This window comes from Amblyraja radiata, chromosome 5 (assembly GCF_010909765.2).
Source record: "Amblyraja radiata isolate CabotCenter1 chromosome 5, sAmbRad1.1.pri, whole genome shotgun sequence".
Taxonomy (NCBI): Eukaryota; Metazoa; Chordata; class Chondrichthyes; order Rajiformes; family Rajidae; genus Amblyraja; species Amblyraja radiata.
This window is the reverse complement of record NC_045960.1, coordinates 43,446,788-43,459,047: the sequence shown is the minus strand read 5'-3', so window position 1 is coordinate 43,459,047 and position 12,260 is coordinate 43,446,788.

Below are 12,260 nucleotides of genomic sequence, written 5' to 3'. Positions count from 1 at the left end.
ATCCGCATATGGACATCAACTTAATCATGAGTTATGTTAATGAGATTCAAGAAAATAACTATAATCTTTAAAAGGGACTTTAAAAGGGACTTTACTGAAAGGTTACGCATTTTTATGGTCCGTGAGAAATTTTTCACATGTACTTCTTTGAGAGATACAGGTCGGAGTCCTCGGGTCCAGGGGTCCGGAACGCTACCAATCAATGTTGTACAGAGACCCGTGTAAGGAGTGAACTGTACATGCTGGTTTAAACCGAAGACAGACACAAAAAGCTGGAGTAACTCAGCGAGTCAAGCAGCATCTCGAGAAAAAAAGCTGATGTTTCGGGACGAGACACATCTTCAGACTCAATTCCGATTAGGCTGTCTGAAGAAGGGTTCCGGTGTTGGGGGAGTCCAGAACCAGGGTCCCAGTTTTACAGTTTACCGTGGGAACTCTTTAACTCAGTAAAGTAAAGTAGCCTTTATTGTCATATCAGCGCACAGGCAGCAGTTGACTGTTGCTCTATTCAGTTTCCCAGGGGGACGGGACTGGAGTTGGGAGAGAAAGGTGGGGGAGTCGAGGGAGAGGAGGGGGAGACAGATGGGGGTGTCTTCATTTACTGACGGCGGGTGTCTGTCACTGAAACAGGCAGGTGAGATTTCACATCCACCTTGTGTGTGCCTCTCTCTCTCTCTCCCTCCCTCTTACACAGGCTGAGAGACTCTGCCTCTGTGAGTGTACGTCTCTTTCTCCCCCTCTCCCACACACAGTAAGACCGAGGTACTGTGCTCAGGGCCGGTGCTAGGAATTGCGGGGCCCAATTAGAAAACTGATGGCGGGGCCCCTACTCTCAGGGCCGGCCTTAGGGGGTGCGGGGCCCAATTGGGAACAATTTTGGTGAACCCCAGATTCCCAGCCAAGGTGTGTCAGCCCAGTTATTTAGTATATATTATGAAATTGTACACTAGGGTGTGATGGATTCTACACTGTGTGAATCTCTCCCGCTCCCTCCCGTTTCACTGTCAGTAGCTCCGCTGCTTCCAACCTTTACCGTAGCAGCTAATTACCATTAAACTGCATTATGTGATTGGACACAATGCCCTTGGAGACAGCGGCTGATTGGACGGGAGGAGATCTATTTGTGATTGGACGGGAATTTTAAAGCAAGCTGGTTGGTGATTGGATGCAACCCCCTTAGAGACAACGATTGATTGGCCGCCAAACAAAATTGTCAAATCTGTAACAAAAATCGCGGGTCGGTGCGAACTCAGTGGATCTGGTTGTATCTCCAAACTAATCTGGTTGTATCAACCAGACTATCTGGTTGTATCAACCAGACTATCTGGTTGTATCTCCAAACTAATCTGGTTGTATCAACCAGACTATCTGGTTGTATCTCCAAACTAAACAGTATAATATGCAGGTACATTCATTTAAAATTCAGTGATTATTTCACATGATTTCTCACTGTGTAAAGCTCAATATCTGACCAATTTCTGTTTAACACGTTTGGTCTGCCGTGAGCATTTTTCTCTCCCAAAATAGTTCACATCTAGCAAACCGATCAACGAACCAGACAGCAGTTGGACGCAGTCATAGAACCATAGACAATAGGTGCGGGAGTAGACCATTTGGCCCTTCGAGCCTGCACAGCCATTCAATATGATCATGGCTGATCATCCAATTCAGTATCCTGTACCTGCCTTCTATCCGTACCCCCTTATTCCTTTAGCCACAAGGGCCACATCTAACTCCCTCTTAAATATAGCCAACGAACTGGCCTCAACTACATTCTGTGCCAGAGAATTCCAGAGATTCACCACTCTCTTTGTAAAAAATGTTTTTCTCATCTCAGTCCTAAAAGATTTCCCCTTTATCCTTAAACTGTGACCCCTTGTTCTGGACTTCCCCAACATCGGGAACAATCTTCCTGCATCTAGCCTGTCCAACTCCTTAAGAATTTTGTAAGTTTCTATAAGATCCCCCTCAATCTTCTAAATTTTAGCGAGTGCAAGCCGAGTCTATCCAGTCTTTCTTCATATGAAAGTCCTGACATCCCAGGAATCAGTCTGGTGAACCTTCTCTGTACTCCCTCTATGGCAAGAATGTATTTCCTCAGATTAGGAGACCAAAACTGTACGCAATACTCCTGGTGTGGTCTCACCAAGACCCTGTACAACTGCAGTAGAACCTCCCTGCTCCTATACTCAAATCATTTTGTTATGAATGCTAACATACCATTCGCTTTCTTCACTGCCTGCTGCACCTGCATGCCTACTTTCAATGACTGGTGTACCATGACACCCAGGTCTCGTTGCATCTCCCCTTTGCCTAATCGGCCACCATTCAGATAAAAGTCTACTTTCCTGTTTTTGCCACCAAAGTGGGTAACCTCACATTTATCCACATTATACTGCATCTGCCATGCATTTGCCCACTCACCCAGCCTATACAAGTCACCTTGTAGCCTCCTAGTTTAGAGGGGTTTAAACGGTTTAGAGATGTTTAGAGGGCTTCAGATAGGTTTAGAAGTGTTCAGAAGTGTTGTAGAGGGAAATAGGGGGGGGGGGGGGGGGGGGGGATAGACGGGGTTTAGAGGTGTTCAGAGGGTCCCAGAGGGGTTTAGAGACGTTATAAGCCCCCCGTGAGAAATTGTGTTTCTCTGAAATTGAAGATAGACATAAAGCTGGAGTAACTCAGCAGGACAGGCAGCGCGGCGACTCTGGAGAGAAGACCCTTCTTCAGACTGAATTGAACTCTCGTCGGTGAGAGTACTTGTGATTGTTTGAAGACGGGTCTCGACCAGAAACGCAACCCTCTCCCCAGAGCCCATGCCCATCCCGCTGAGCCACCTTCAACTTCAGAGCCAAACAAAAAACACAGAGTGCTGGAGGAACTCAGCGGTCAAGGCGGCTGCCTCACCCGCTGGGTTTCTCCAGCATTTTTGTCTACCGCTAAACGTCAATGATTCCGGGAATGCTGAGGAGACAGGGTGATAGAGAGGGAGTGGGAGAGCTAGAGAGAGACGAGATGGTGAGCGGGAGAGAGAGAAGGAGGGAGAGAGAGAGCAAAGCACAGAGAGACACAACGTGGGTCGGTAGGAAAATGACTAACCTGCCCACCAGGAAGAAGCCCCTTCTCGCGGTCCGGGGCCCTCACTCATGATGGTGAGTTTAAAGAAATTCTCAATGTGTCATCGATCTACATTCCTCAGTAAATGTAATTGTGTTTGAAACAAGTATTTATGACGCCGCGTGAATTTTATAAAAAGGAACACGGCGTCATTAATACTCATTCAAAACACAATAACATTTACTGAGGAATGTGGATGGATGCAGATTGATATAACAACTTGTTAACAACTTCATGTTAAGAAGTGCTAACAGTACTAGTTAACAAATCGTTTGTGTCTGATGGCCGTGCAGCGGTTGTTATACATTGTCGTTTAAAAAAAAAATCCGCATGGCGAATTAAAAAATATAATCTTTATTTAACAAGGAGAATTCGTATTTCCGTACGAAATACGGAACATTAGTGCGGGGACCCCATTAGGCGCGGGGCCCAATTGGGGGCAATCGGTCAAATCGGCTTAAAACCGGCCCTGACTGTGCTCAGTCCATCTGTGTCTCCCACATACACAGTAAAATATGTCTCCAAATGAGCCAATTCAACCAAGGGAGGATATATATAGTGTGTGAAAAAAAAAGTTACATCATTTGTGTCACGTGTAGTTCACGATGTTCATTCAAGATTTAACGGGAAAGGTCGGGAAACGGACAAGTCACTCGCACAAATAGCAGAAATGCCGAGTACCGTGGGAACTCTTTATCTACTGCCGTTATATCGTGCGAGACTCGTGCTGGACCACGACCTCTTCACTCTGGTGACATCTTGCGTCAACTCGCCCCGTGAAAAGGCCGCTTTATAGAACCTGGATCAGTGCTTAGGGCTGTGATGTTGTGGCCATTGTGAAAATGTGGTTGTTAGATGGACACAACTGACAGCTCAATATCCTGGGGTTTTGATGTTTCAGATGTGATAGAGAGGGCGGGACATGAGGCAAAGGAGTAACTTCACTAATTGAAGAGAATGTCACGGCAGCACTGAGAAGATTATACTGGAGGGTTCGGCTGTTGAGGCCATATGAGTAGAGCTCAAAAATAAGAAAGGTGGAAACATTCTAATGAGATTGTACTATAGCCCAACCCCCCTACCCCCCCCCCCCCCCTACACCCCCCCCCCCCCACCACCACCACTACCACCACCACCCCCACCCCCTCATCCTCCTCCCCCAATAGCCAGCCAGAGATAGAACAACAAATATGTAGACAGATTGCTAAAAGATGCCAAATCAACAGAATTGACTTAGCAGGGACTTGCTCAGTGCTCAATGCTAACGCTTTAGAAGGGATAGAATTTGCAGGGTGTTTTCAAGAGGGTTTCCAACCCAAGAAGGAAACATGCTGGACCTAGTGTTGGTAAATGAGCCTGGACAGGTGACTGGTGTTTCAGTGGAAGAACATTTGGAGACAGTGATCACAACTACATTGCGTATAACCTATTTGAACCCCTCCAATCTGGCTTTCGCCCCCTCCATAGCACAGAAACTGCTCTCCTCAAAGTCCTCAACGACCTCCTCACCTCTGCTGACACTGGTTCCCTCAACATCCTCATCCTCCTCGACCTGAGTGCAGCCTTCGATACAGTGAACCATAACATCCTGCTTACCAGACTTGGGGACCTTGGCATTGAAGGTTCTGCACTCAGCTGGCTCTGTTCCTACCTTTCCAACAGATCCCACTTCATCTCTCTCCATAACCACACCTCCGTTACAGCCACAGTCACTCAAGGCGTTCCCCAAGGCTCCGTACTCGGCCCCCTCCTCTTCATCATCTACATCCTCCCCCTTGGTCAGATACGCCGCCACTTCAACCTGGACTTCCACTGTTACGCCGATGACACCCAGATCTACCTTGGTACCAAATCCCCCCACAACCCCCCCCCCCTCTCCCATATCAACTCCTGTTTGTCAGCTATAAAAACCTGGATGCAACATAACTCCCTCAAACTCAACAGAGATAAAACAGAATTCCTCCTCATAGGCTCCAAATCCACACTCAGCAAAATCAATAACCCCACTCTCACCATCGATGGCACCACTGTCTCCCCATCTCCCCAGGCCCGCAACCTTGGCGTGATCTTTGATTCCACCCTCTCCCTTGAGCCTCACATCCGCCATGTCATTAAAACCTCCTTCTTTTACCTCCGCAACATCGCCAAACTCAGACCCTCTCTCACACCTCCCGCTGCTGAAAGACTCATCCATACCTTCATCCCCTCCCGACTGGACTACTGCAACTCACTTCTCCTTGGTATCAGCTCCACCTACATCAACCGACTCCAACTGGTCCAGAACGCAGCCGCCCGACTCATCACCCACACCAAATCCTGGCATCACATCACTCCAGACCTCAAACAACTTCACTGGCTTCCCATCTCCCACCGGATCACCTACAAAATCCTGATCCTCACCTACAAAGCCCTCCACCATCTGGCCCCCCCATATCTCACTGACCTCCTCTCCCCCTACCAACCCTCACGATCCCTCAGATCTACATCAGCCGGTCTCCTCTCCATCCACAAATCCAACCTCCGCAGTTTTGGGGACAGAGCCTTCTCCAGGGCAGCTCCCAGGCTCTGGAACTCCCTCCCCCAACTGATCCGCAATTCCGTGTCCCTCACCATCTTCCAGTCCCGCCTCAAGACCCATCTCTTCACCTCTGCCTATCCTTAGCCCCACGTCCCCCTCCCTTTTCATCTGTGCTTGAATTGCCTCATATTGTGTTTTGAATTGAATTATGTCTTTAATTTGTGTACTAGTCATGTCTCTACTATTTATTTCATTCCGCTTACATGGTTTTCCTCTACTTGCTAAATTTTTGTAAGGTGTCCTTGAGACTCTTGAAAGGCGCCCATAAATAAAATGTATTATTATTATTATTATTACATTGGATTTCAGATGGCTTTGAATAAGGGTACATATGGACCATGTGAGAAGGAACTAAATTGGACCAAGGCAGATTATATTGGGAGCCGTTGCTATTGGGTAAGTCCACATCTGAGAGATCGGAGTTGTTTAAGGGCCAGTTGATCAAAGTTCAGGCATGTTGTTGTAAGGAGAAGGGATAAGGATGGCAGAGTATGGGATCCATGGATGATGAAAGAGGTTGTAAATTTGGTCATAAAGTAAAAGGAAGTATATACACAAGGTTTAAGAAGCTGAAATCAGACAGGGCCTTTAAGGAACATAAAGCAAGGAGCAAATAACTCAAGTGGTCAATTAGTAGGGCCAGAAGGGGCCATGAAATGGCTTTGGTGAGTCGAATTTAAACAAATCCCAAAGCTTTTTATACCTACATTAAAAGCAAAAGGGTAACCAGGCAGAGGGTAGGTCCGCTCAAGAATAAAGGAGGGAATTGTGCTTGGAGGCGGGGGTGTAGGCAAGGTACTAAGCGAGCACTTTACATCTGTTTTCACCAAGGAGAAGGACTTGGAGGACAGTTGGATCAGTGTGGGGTATACTAACATTCAAGGACGGTTTGAGATTAAGGAGTAGGTGCTGGGCCTCTTGAACAGCATTGAGGTGGAGAAATCTTTCTCAAGTTTTTGAGAGAGGCAAGAGATTGCAGGAGCCTTGGCAGAGATCTTTGTGTCTTCTCTCGCCACAGGCGAGGTTCAGGAGGACTGGAAAGTGATAAAGAAGGCATATATTATGCTTGCCTTCATTGATCAGGGCATTGAGTATAAGAGCCAGAAAGTCATGAGGCAGCTTTATAGGACTTTGGATAGGCCGTATATAGAGTTTTGTGTGCAGTTCTTGTTGCCTCAATATGGGAAGTATATGGAGGCTTTGGAAAAGGTGTAAAGAGGTTTTATGCTCATCGACTGCTGATCGCGGGTCAATCACGAGGCCCCACCGCTGCCGAGGCTCCCATTGCCGCCGAGGCTCCCATTGCCGTCGAGGTTCCCATCACCACTCGGCTTCTCCACTGTCCCCTGGGAGGCCTGTGGGGCTTTCCAGTCAGTGGCGCGGTTGTTCAGCAGGTGGATCGGGCCCGCACTCCCGCCGCACGCACGGCTCACCAGGACACTCGAGAAATGCCAAACATTGCTTAATTAATTAAGGTATTATGAACACAAAGGGACTGAAATAAAATGGACAAATCAAAATGTCAAATGCTCGTGCAAAACAAAATGACTCATCAAATTGCCATCAGCTGCTCTACAAGGAATGGTGCATACAATGAACTCGGATGATAATCATAGATATTGATCTCAGTTTGTTCTATTTTTGTATCAAACCTTGCTGTCACATTGCTGAATTACCTCCTAGGTATTTGCCTCAACCTAGCATTCTTGAAATTCAAATCTAATTATCAGGTTCAATTGAAGAAGACTTTGAACAGTTTGTCATGCAAACAAGAGTAGCATCAGGTAATTCTCTAATTTAGCTTTCCAGATTATGTAAAAAGTTTCACACTTTCCTGAGAAGGCTACCATTTATTGTACTCCGGTCACAATCAGGATTGATTCGTGGGCAGCCTTTGAGGTCAGGTGGTCATGTTGTGGTAGGACTGGTTGGAACAGGTTTGGTGCAAGAAAGGACAGTTGTTTTACCATTGAAGAGAACCTTCCATTCATTGTTCTATATCCCACTACATAATCATCTATATCTCTCGTTCCCCTTTCCCGTGACCTTCAGTCTGAAAGACCCGAAACATCACCCATTCCTTCTCTCCAGAGACGATGCCTGCCCCGCTGAGTTATTCCAGCTTTTTGTGTCTATCTTCTGTCAATTATGTGTTTTGCTATACATTTTAGAACCAGGGACAACAATTTAAGAATAAAGGGCACGTCATTTAGAACGGAGACGAGGAAACACTTTTTCTCACAGAGAGTTGTGAGTCTGTGGAATTCTCTGCATCAGAGTGCGGTGGAGGCCGGTTCTCTGGATACTTTCAAGAGAGAGCTAGATAGGGGCTCTTAAAGATAGCGGAGTCAGGGGATATGGGGAGAAGGCAGGAACGGGGTACTGATTGGGGATGATCAGCCATGATCACATTGAATGGCAGTGCTGGCTCGAAGGGCCGAATGACCTACTCCTGCACCTATTGTCTATTGTCTATTGTCTATTTCCAAAAAAACATATTCAAATTATGGCAATGGGATTAGTACTCACATCTGCCATATTTCCTTTTAAATTTGTCAGTCCTTTCACTTTCAGCAAGATAAAAAGAGTACTCCCATTTCAAGACGTTCAGTTTATTTTCTTCACTGGATAACCTAGTTCAGCCATCCGTTTCAACCTAAATGACCTTGGTCTCCAAAAATGATACTGGATAACCCCACAGTGCGCAGCTGTCACCCGTTCAATCACCCGTTCATGCTAGTTCTATGTTATACCACTTTTGCATCCACTCCCCACACAGTTGGGGCAATTAACCCACAAACCCACCCATCATTGGGATGGGGAAAAATACTGGAGCATCCAGAGGAAACACGCGCTAGCATTGAGAGAACATTTAAATTCAACACAGACTGGACCCAAGGGTCTATCGCACTGTGAGGCAACGGCTCTACCAGCTGCCCTCACTCGATTCAACACTTCTGGTCACCAACACAGATACTGACATTGCATCCAGTATTATAGCATTGAGTATATAAGTTGGGATGTTATGTTACAGCTTGTACAAGATGTTGATGAGGCCTGATTTGGAGCATTGTGATCAACTTTGATCAGCCATGATCATATTGAATGGCGGTGCAGGCTCGAAGGGCCAAATGGCCTACTCCTGCACCTATTTTCTATGTTTCTATGTTTGGTCACCCTGTTATGGAGGAAGGATATCAATGTTGGAAAGACTGCAGAGAAGGTTCAAGAGGATTTTGGCTGTTCTTGGATCCAAGCTGTCAGGAGAGGTTGGGAAGGCTAGGACTTAGAGCGCAGGAGGCTGAGGGGTCATTTTACTGACGAGTGGAAAATCACGAGGGGAATAGAGTGAATGCACAGTCTTTAACCAGAGTAGGGACATTAATGCCCCTGTCCCACTTAGGAAACCTGAATGGAAACCTCTGGAGACTTTGCGCCCCACCTAAGGTTTCCGTGCGGTTCCCGGAGGTTTTTGTCAGTCTCCCTACCTACTTCCACTACCTGCAACCTCCGGCAACCACCTGCAATCTCCGGGAAGTGCATGGAAATCTTGGGTGGGGCGCAAAGTCTCCAGAGGTTTCCGTTCAGGTTTCCTAAGTGGGACAGGGGCATAAGAATCAGAGGACATTTATTTACATTGTAAGGAGAGAGATTTAAAAACCCGAGGTGCAATTTTTCATATTGTGGGTACATAGAACGAGCTGTCAGAGGAGGTATGATGGTGCATGCTTTCAAGCTTTCAAGATTCCGTATCTTCTACCAGATAAGTGTGGCCATGACCCCAAATAGTTTTTTGGGTAAAGCAATTCACATGAATATGACATATGCTTGGAATCTCAACAAGGGGAAAGAAATGTTTCTTTGCAAGCACATTAACAAGCTCAGTTTCAGGTAAAGGAGAGTGGTAAAAATGTGTCTGTGAGTAAATAACAACTGCCTTCCAAGAAAGTCGAGCAGTTAGATAATCACTTTTGCCTTTGCGCCAATTTCTAGGGAACTCCCATTCTTTCAAAATTTGAACAGAAAAATTCTGGGTGTGATAGCCCCTGGCATAGTCATTATTGTCCTTGCATCATTTGCACTTATAGACGTTAGCGTTAAATGCAGAACCCTTTTTATGCATTCAAAGTGTATGAAATCTAATTTCTGGTGTGTTCGATCTTTGCACGTTGCACTATGGCTGAAATTACTCAGAAGAGATTTATGCCGGAAAATTAATAAAAATGAAAATCCTACAAGATACAACATAGAAACATAGAAACATAGAAACATAGAAAATAGGTGCAGGAGTAGGCCATTCGGCCCTTCGAGCCTGCACCGCCATTCAATATGATCATGGCTGATCATCCAACTCAGTATCCTGTACCTGCCTTCTCTCCATACCCTCTGATCCCTTTAGCCACAAGGGCTACATCTAACTCCCTCTTAAATATAGCCAATGAACTGGCCTCAACTACCTTCTGTGGCAGAGAGTTCCAGAGATTCACCACTCTCTGTGTGAAAAATGTTTTTCTCATCTTGGTCCTAAAGGATTTCCCCCTTATCCTTAAACTGTGACCCCTTGTCCTGGACTCCCCCGATGGGATGGATGACATCGTGGAAGCTGATGGGCCTGTCCCACTTCGGCGATTTTTCAGCGACTCTCAAGTTGCCGGCAGTCGCCTGAAAAACTGGCAACTGGAACGGCGACTGTCAGAGTGGAACACACACACAAACCCATCGCTTCCTTCACCAGCCCGCTATGCAGGCGGGGGACAGAGCAAGCAGGGGAACGCTGTCTAAAAAATTCACACGGTGCAAAGCCAATGTGAAACAGACACACCGCGATGAACAGGAAGGTTGGCGCTGTAAAAAGATGGCTAAACACAGTGTATGTTCTTTAAAAGAGGGGTGAGGGGGGGAAAGGCGGGAGAAGGAATGGAGACAACTTTTAAGAAGCCAGAGATACATGGCTGTAAAGCTTGGCGGACATTTAACATTACGGGTCGGTTATCCTTGGTTCTGAAAACTACTGCTTACCTTTTTTTCCCAATGAGCCAATGAAATTCACTGGTCAGCACCGGCTACAACCTACGAGAACCTCCGAGAACCTTTGACCTCCTGGCAACCCATTAGGGCATTCTCGCTACTCTCCATGGCAGCTTCATTCTAGTCGCCGCTAATTTTTCAGCATGTTGAAAAATTCACGGCGACCATAATGACGTCGCAACTAGTTCCCAGAATGAGGGAACTCCTCACGACCATAAAGGCGACTCCCCGGCAACCACCAACGGACATGTAGCGACCATGAGTTTCAAATGATCTCCAATTGCATTTTTGAAATGTCCAAATAAATTTCTAGCATCTATTCCTTTGGAACCTAACAATCCTAGCCCTGAGGAGTTTAGCAAATGAATCACAAATAAACGTGTAACACGCACGATAGCAAAAGGATTTGAGGATTTGAGTATAGGAGCAGGGAGGTTCTACTGCAGTTGTACAGGGTCTTGGTGAGACCACACCTGGAGTATTGCGTACAGTTTTGGTCTCCTAATCTGAGGAAAGACATTCTTGCCATAGAGGGAGTACAGAGAAGGTTCACCAAACTGATTCCTGGGATGTCAGGACTTTCATATGAAGAAAGACTGGATAGACTCGGCTTGTATTCGCTAGAATTTAGAAGATTGAGGGGGGATCTTTTAGAAACTTACAAAATTCTTAAGGGGTTGGACAGGCTAGATGCAGGAAGATTGTTCCCGATGTTGGAGAAGTCCAGAACAAGGGGTCACAGTTTAAGGATAAGGGGGAAATCTTTAAGGACCGAGATGAGGAAAACATTTTTCACACAGAGAGTGGTGAATCTCTGGAATTCTCTGCCACAGAAGGTAGTTGAGGCCAGTTCATTAGCTATATTTAAGAGGGAGTTAGATGTGGCCCTTGTGGCTAAAGGGATCAGGGGGTATGGAGAGAAGGCAGGTACAGGATACTGAGTTGGATGATCAGCCATGATCATATTGAATGGCGGTGCAGGCTCGAAGGGCCGAATGACCTCCTCCTGCACCTATTTTCTATGTTTCTATGTTTCTATGATACCTGACATGGTGATCCTTCATGCATCACCACCATACCCAGAAACAGCGTCTTCCCCTCTATTATCAGGTTTCTGAATGAGACTAACCCGTAAGCAAAGATACTGTCCGATTCACCTCATCCCATTGCGGACATTGGACTTTGGCAATGGAACTGGTGCTCTACAAACCAAACTCAAGTACAATAGGAAGTGGGAAGAGAAAGATACAGAGTGCAGAATATAGTTCTCAGCATTGTAGCCTAAAGGGCCTGTCCCACTGTACGAGCTAATTCAAGAGTTCTCCCAGCTTCCCCTGATTCGAACTCGGAGAATTACGGTAATTGCCGCTCATAGGTACTCGGGGCTCTCGTGGACATTTTTCAACATGTTGAAAAATCTTCACGAGTCTTCACGAGCTTACCGCGTTTCCCAAGTACCTGCAGTTAGCGTTACGAGCCACTAAGAGACGTCCCGAGCTCCGACGTACCCGCAACGTACATTCTACATGCTTACCATGAG